Here is a 7,500-nt window from a genome sequence, read left to right as displayed (position 1 = left end):
TTGTGTGTGGATAAATATATAGATGCTACTGAGGTCAGAATGAATCCTTAATTATAAGAGTCTCTCTGAGAAAGACAAAATGGCCAAAAGAGATAACAGTCAAACTTTGGTACATCACCCCTTTTTGAGGTATTGTTGATGGCGTTCTGTCCCAACCAGTGCAATTTTTTTTTTGAGGGAGTGAATAACTACTTAAACACCAAGGGAATTAAAAATGATGCACAGGCGTTCGCAGAGGCAAAGGCCTTGTTAAATTTCAATAAAGAGGATTTGTCATTAGATGCCGTATTTTCCAATACACAAAATGTCAGTCATGGACCTAGTTACAAGCATTTCTGAGGATGGCATATAGAACAAAGGAACACGGTGATATGGTGAGAGATTTAAGAGGATTGTACAAGATTAGGAAAGGGACAACAAGCTTTATTGAGCATAGCTCAAAACTTTTTGACTCAGCTGGAGAATGGGTACAGAAAATTAAAAAGTCTATATGGGTAAATGGGAATAACATCTCACTTGACAACTTTCAGAAATAATACATTTCACCCAGATTCTACATGACGTCCCGGACACCATTGTAGATAGTTTTGATGAACAGATTGATCTACATCAGATGAGAAACTGATTTATTCCCAAATTCTGAAACATATGTCCATATGTCCCACGTTGGATAGTACATTTTTTAATGGGACCGGTCCAAGAAATATGATGCAAAGAGACTCAGATTTTCCTTCTCCCCATTTGTGTGCAAGAGTGGAATATAATAAACAAGGGTAAACAAAGAAAGTACGTAGAGTCAAATATTGTGGGACATGCAAAAGTACAGATCACTTTTGGCAGTCTTGTCTGTCTCAGATAGGGAGGGATGCGAGACCTACACCTCAGAAATTCGGGAGTTATAATACGAGAACTTCACAGACAGGTCAATCAAAGGGGCAAAGGGATTGGTGAAATTTTTGGAAAGCCGATCAGTAAAAAGGGTTCAGATGATTTGTATATGCCATTGTGGTCCCGTGGGGTATGCCCCAGAGCCAAGGCCAATAGCAAATGGAACTGTGGAGGATGTGAAGGTCCCAATTTTTATTGATACAGGATCTTCAGTGAATTCAATGGACCATGATCTTGATCAGTCCATGTTCTTCCTTCATTGCATTTCTGCCTTTGAAAACTCAGTTTTCCCCTCTTCAATACCCACTTAACCACTATCACTACTCCAATCTTGGTGTTCTTCTGATATTTCCTAACTGTATCATTACAGTTCAGTAATTCCACCCATGTAACACCAGTGTTTGATACTCTGTTTACCGACATGGTGCTAAAAACCCTCCTTAGTTTCTCGCTACCTTCAATTACGCATACCTCCCTGGAGTTTTTCACTTTCCTCATTCTGACTTTTACCATAGGCTTTGAAAACCCTTTGAAACCCTCAACAGAGACGGTGTGAGATGTACAAGCCCATAGATTAAATACCCTAGATTTTATAAGAGTACGGTTTAATCGTGGTGATAGAGTATTCATAGAACCAATTTTAGTGATCCAAAGGGGTTGCTTTGGGTTACAGACTTTTGTTGGGCCATCCTGCATGTAGGAGACACAGGATATCGGTCCATACAGGTGTTAGCAGTATAATGGTTGGGATACCGGATGGGCTTATCTCATATGAGGATACAAGCGGAACTAAGGATAGTGAGGTTAATATGGGTAACAGTGATATGTTAATGATACTAATGATATGGGGAGTGGTGATATTGGAGCCCTCACTGGTGATATGGGGAATAACAGTGGGGGTATCGGTGATGATAAAGGGGATATTGGGGACCACGGTGGTGACAATTTTGGCGGTGTTATTAATGGTAATGTGGCAGGTGATGCTGGTACTGATCCTAACAATGGAGTTCTGGTGGATGCAATGAGAACCACGAGTGGTGATATTTATGGAGACATGGACAGGGAAGTACTAACTGCAAATACAAAGGTGTTTTATCAGAGGATGCTATTTTAAATCCAGGTACAAAGCCTATGGTAAAAGTCAGAATGAGGAAAATGAAAAACTCCAGGGAGGTATGCGTAATTGAAGGTAGCGAGAAACTAAGGAGGGTTTTTAGCACCATGTCGGTAAACAGAGTATCAAACACTGGTGTTACATGGGTGGAATTACTGAACTGTAATGATACAGTTAGGAAATATCAGAAGAACACCAAGATTGGAGTAGTGATAGTGGTTAAGTGGGTATTGAAGAGGGGAAAACTGAGTTTTCAAAGGCAGAAATGCAATGAAGGAAGAAAATCTCTAGGGAGCATTTAGCTAAAGCATGCTACAAAGAGCATATAGAAGCAATAAGCAAAGTTTTGACGGAATTTGGGGATACAGCAGGCTTACAAGGGGACAAGTTAGGACCGACTAATGTGTTAGAACATAAGGTGAATCTAGAGGAACGTACGAAACCACTTTCATTCCTGCATACCGAATACCTTTCAAAATCAGAGAACAGGTACAGAAAGAGGTCAGTAAATGGGAAGAGGAAGGAATCATTAGACTTACTGTGTCTCCATAATACTTTCTTCTGTTGGTGGTGCCTAAGAAGGACGGCTTTGTCCGAGTATGCATCGATTTTAGACGTTTGGATGAAAAAGCAACTCCTGACTGTTATCCAGTTGTGTGCATACCAGATCTTTTCGTAGATTTGGGGGGGGGGGGGACATAATATTTATAGTTCAATTAGTTTAGCACAGGGTTTTTTGCAGGTCCCTCTTTGCAAAAATAGCAAGGAATATACTGCTTGTTCAGTGCCTAAGGGACATTTCTAATTTACGCAGATACCTTTTGGTTTGTCTGGTAGTCCTATGACTTTTACAAGGTTAGTAAACACATATTACACGGCCTATTGAGTAAAAATGTCTTTGTGTACATGGATGATATATTGATTGCAACAGACTTGATCGAGCATCACATAGAAGTGCTTAAGGAAGTACTTAGGAGACTTAGGTTAACAGGATTGAAAATTAAGCTAACTGAGTGTTCCTTTGAAGAATCAAATTAATATTTAGGTCATGTCATATCTAAAGAGGGAGTTAGAGTAAATGATGATAAAGTCAAAGCAATTCCAGATTTTCCTGTCCCGAGGACAAAGAAACAAATTAGGTCACTCCTGGTGATGGCGGAATATTTCCACAGGTTTTTGAAAGTCTTTTCTAACATAGCAGCTCCATTAACAGATGTGTTGCGGGAAGACATTCAATTTTATTGGGAGAACCGCAACAAGTAGCTTTTCAGAGACTTAAGTACACATTAATGAATCCCCCTGTTCTGAAATTTCCAGATTTCAGTGAACCATTCACATTAGTGACTGATGTCAGTCAGGAGGGTAGAGGTGCTTCCCTTATGCAAAAACTTGATGGGAGGCTTCATCCCATAGCCTTCTACGCTAGGAAATTTAGGAGAAAGGGAAGCAATGGAAGACTAATGGCTACCGTAGATAAAGAAGCCTTTGCAATAGTATCAAGTTTACTTCATTTTAAAATATTACTAATGGGGAATAAAGTAGAAGTTCTTACAAACTACAAGCCATTATTGGATCTTTTTAATAAACCCGATCTGTCACCCAAAAGAGCTCGATGGTTCTTAACTATCAGGCACTTTGACACAAAGTTCAAATATATAGAAGGTAAGTTAAATGTAGTCGCAGATTGTTACGGCCTCTGAGAGAGGTCCGCTTCAGGTTCGATATGAAATAATAAAAAAAATATTTCAACACCAACAGTTGAAACTGGGGATACGAATAGAGAAAGAAACACTAACACAACAAAGGTTTATTTACAAGCTTACTAACATAGGTAAATGCAGAATGGTATCTCCTATTTACACTGCATGAACTGGGGGAACAGTGAGGCAATTCAAATACTTGCTAGTCAATTTGGTAATTCGAAGCGATGGCTTCTCAAAAGGAAAATGATGATTGCAGACGTCCTATTGACTCCGTATTGCAGAAAATAATCTACTTGTAAGGCAGGAACTCCCCAAAACCTCTGGCAGGACCTTTACTTCTCTGAAGTCTGCTCGACGTCGAGATAACACGAAATAATTCGTCCACTCCTGAAGACGACTAGACCAATATCCAACCAACTCTCGAACAACTCTTCTCCTGATCCTTCGTCAGTTCCTTCGTCTCTAGTCTCTTACGGATAATCTCTGCTGCTGCAGATCTCTCACTGATAATCTGATCTGTGGCTCTTACTGAGGATATCTCTCTGTGACTAACTGGAGTCTCTCTTTTACGATCTCTGCTTCCTCCTGCTACGACCGTCGTATTTATATGGCACTCTGGGGGAGGAGCCTACGGCGAACTTCACAGACTCCAGGGATTTCTAGAACTTCTTAGATGAATCTAGACGAGGTATTGCATCAGAAATCGCGGCGTTTCTCACGTCCCGACGAGTTCCACAACACTCCTGCCGATTCTAGAACCATCATGATAACAGGCACCTCCAACACAATGCGCTAACGCCTCCTTGCTGCCGAACTTCTCGAAAATGCGTTCTCCTTTCCTTTAACTTTCTTTGCTATGAAGCAATTACCATCACACAGATGCCCTTAGTAGAAGTTTTTATGATACAGAAGGATTTCAAGTTGGGATAGTTACTAGTGATTCTATACAATGGGATATAAGTCCCATAGAGCAAAGGCAAGATTAAGATGAAATTTTGGAAGACGCAAAAGCGTTCCTCAGAGGGTAATCAGTCAGGAAAGGTTATAAGTTACTTTTTTCAGGTTTAGAATTAGAAGGTAATCTGTTGGTCAGGAAGATTAAATATAAATTAAGGACTAGTGAAAGTAAAGGAGACAAGACACAGATGGCGATTCTGAAAGTCGTAATTCCAGTAGTTTTAGATATAGTACATTACAGGTTTGGTAGTCCACATTTGAGCATAGAAAAAACATAATGAGATGCGTAATAAGCATATTTGGAAAAATATGTGGAAAGATGTGGAAAATTTTGTGAAAAAGTGTACAGTGTGCAATGCTTGCAAACCCGCAATCGTATCTTCTTGCAAATTAGGGTCATATCCAATAGCAAGTAGACCTTTCAGAGAATATATTTGGATATCTTAGGAAATTTTTGTGAATCAAGATAAACAAATAGGTATATGCTAGTAATAATAGATGAACTAAAAGGGACAGTAGAAATTTTTCCACTTAAGCATAAAACAGCCGAAGAAGTAGAAGTAGCATTTTTCAATGGGGGTCATCTGCAGATATGGCTCACCCGAGGTTTTGTTGACCGACAATGGTAGAGAATTTGTAAACAGGACCTTAGAGTGTTTAGCAGAAGTCATGAGGATACAGGAAGTAACAATTATTCCTTAAAGACCTGAAGCCAACGGATTATGTGAACAAACAAACAGGAAAGATCTTGATGCTCTCAGGAAGACTATAGGAGGAAACAATAGAAACTGGGATAGATATATAAATATAGTTAGACAGCATTAATACTATGGTCAGTGATTCCATTAAAATGTCACCATTTGAAGCACTGGTTGCCAAGCGTAAGGCACATTTGATTTGCTACTTATACCTCACCACGGAAAAGATACAATTGAGGTATTAATTTCCACAGCAAAGGAGAGACATGCTTGTTCTCAGCCGTAATCTCGAGGCTAAGACCCGAGAAATGGTGGAATGAAGCAATGAGAAATTATTAGATGTTAAAATTGCTATTGGAGATAATGTATTCATAAAAATTAATGTGAGAAATGAACTAAATTACAAGTTAAGTCCTTTTAGAGTTATTGAAGGAAAAAAAGGAAACAGATTTGTAGTTTAAGATGAAAAGACAGGTCGGTCAAGATTGACATAGCAAAGATGAAGAAGACGGGAAAATTATAAAAAGGTGACACTGCACAGTTGCATTTTTGTTTTCTTTCTAGATTTTGCAAATGAATGACGAAATGTGATTAATCAGTCTTATGTAACATTTTTTTTCTCTCATTCTTTTACTATTTTCTTATTATGTGCAAATGCAGCGATTTGGCGTAAAAAAAAAAGAAAAAAAAAAAAACAGGGTAATTGTTTTTATAATGGAAAATGGGGTGAAGAATGTGGGAAAATACCGTGGAGTTCCGAGATATTATAAGGGATTCATTTGGTGATGACTTTTGGTGGTGATGATACCTGGTGGTGATTTTTAGTGATTTGATGATACCTAGTGATGAAATTTTTGGTGATTTGGTGATAGCTGGTGATGATTTTTGATTTGGTGATTCCTGATGGTGTTGATTTTTTTTTTTGTGATGATTTTTGGTGGTTATTTTGGTGATGAATTTTGGGTGGCTATGATTTTTGGTGGTGAATTTGGTTCTTTGTGGTATTATGGCTCTTGGGGGGTGATATGGTGCATTGTAATTTTACGGGGTTCTATTCACCAGTGATAATATATATTTGGAGATCTGTGGCTAATAACTTGGTTTAAATTGGGTATATTAAATGGCTTTGGCTTTAGCCTGTTGTGGTGCATTTTATATTGGTGGTCAAATGGCTTAGGATTTAGCCTGTGGTGGTATATTTTATATTGGTGGTTATATAATAGAGGATTTTTTTAGGACAATTTTGGGTACCCTTGTGGTAACAATAAAGATGTCCTGAGGATAATTTTGAGGTCTAATGTGGTCCTGTGGTATAAGTGTAGATTTATTGAGGATTTCGAGCGAGGATTAAAGGAGGATTTAGGGCCAATATGAGGAATGGTGATTTCGGACTTTACAAGTCTGACAAGACAAGCCAATGGTGCGATTCGAGGACATGTTGAATAAACAGGTTGTTTATTGCTGAAAATGCTGTGGTTTCTCGGATGAGACCAATAGTTGATATTTTCTTTTGGACTTGATTTGCACTGCTTTCATAAATTCTGATGATGACATTCCATGATGAAGAATTTTAAGGGGTCATTCGGGGAATGATACCGATATTTTGCGGCAGCATTTTATGTGGGCGAACTACATTTTGTAATGGTGAAAGAGTTGAATTATTTTTTTTTACGAGGGAAACCTGTAATTGGGATTATGCAGTTTTTATGGTACCTTTGCATAGGATTTCTATTATAGAGAGGAGGCAGAATTTATCTTGAGATACGTAAGATAGAAGGGATATTCAACATTATATTTGATGGAGGTTAGCTGTATAAACATTACAGGAATTTTGCTGTATAAACTTATGGGGGTTTTGATAGTATACTTGTCAGATATGGGATTAATAATTAGTGGTCAGTTAGTGATGAAAATTCTCCCAGTAAGTTTAAAAAAAGGGGTTAGCATTAGTAGATAAAGACCATATTTATCTTAGTGAGGAACTTCAGTCTTTAATAATTAACTATGATAGTGGGTATGTTAGTTTATGACAGATTCATGTATTGAAGCAAGACTTAATTTTTTAAATATCATGGAGTCTTGTCGAGGGGTCAGTTAGAACCTATTAATGACGAAACACGGACACGCGATGACTTTAGAG

This window comes from Macrobrachium nipponense, chromosome 19 (assembly GCF_015104395.2).
Source record: "Macrobrachium nipponense isolate FS-2020 chromosome 19, ASM1510439v2, whole genome shotgun sequence".
Lineage (NCBI taxonomy): Eukaryota > Metazoa > Arthropoda > Malacostraca > Decapoda > Palaemonidae > Macrobrachium > Macrobrachium nipponense.
The sequence above is the reverse complement of the archived record's forward strand: the minus strand, read 5'-3'. Positions refer to the sequence as shown.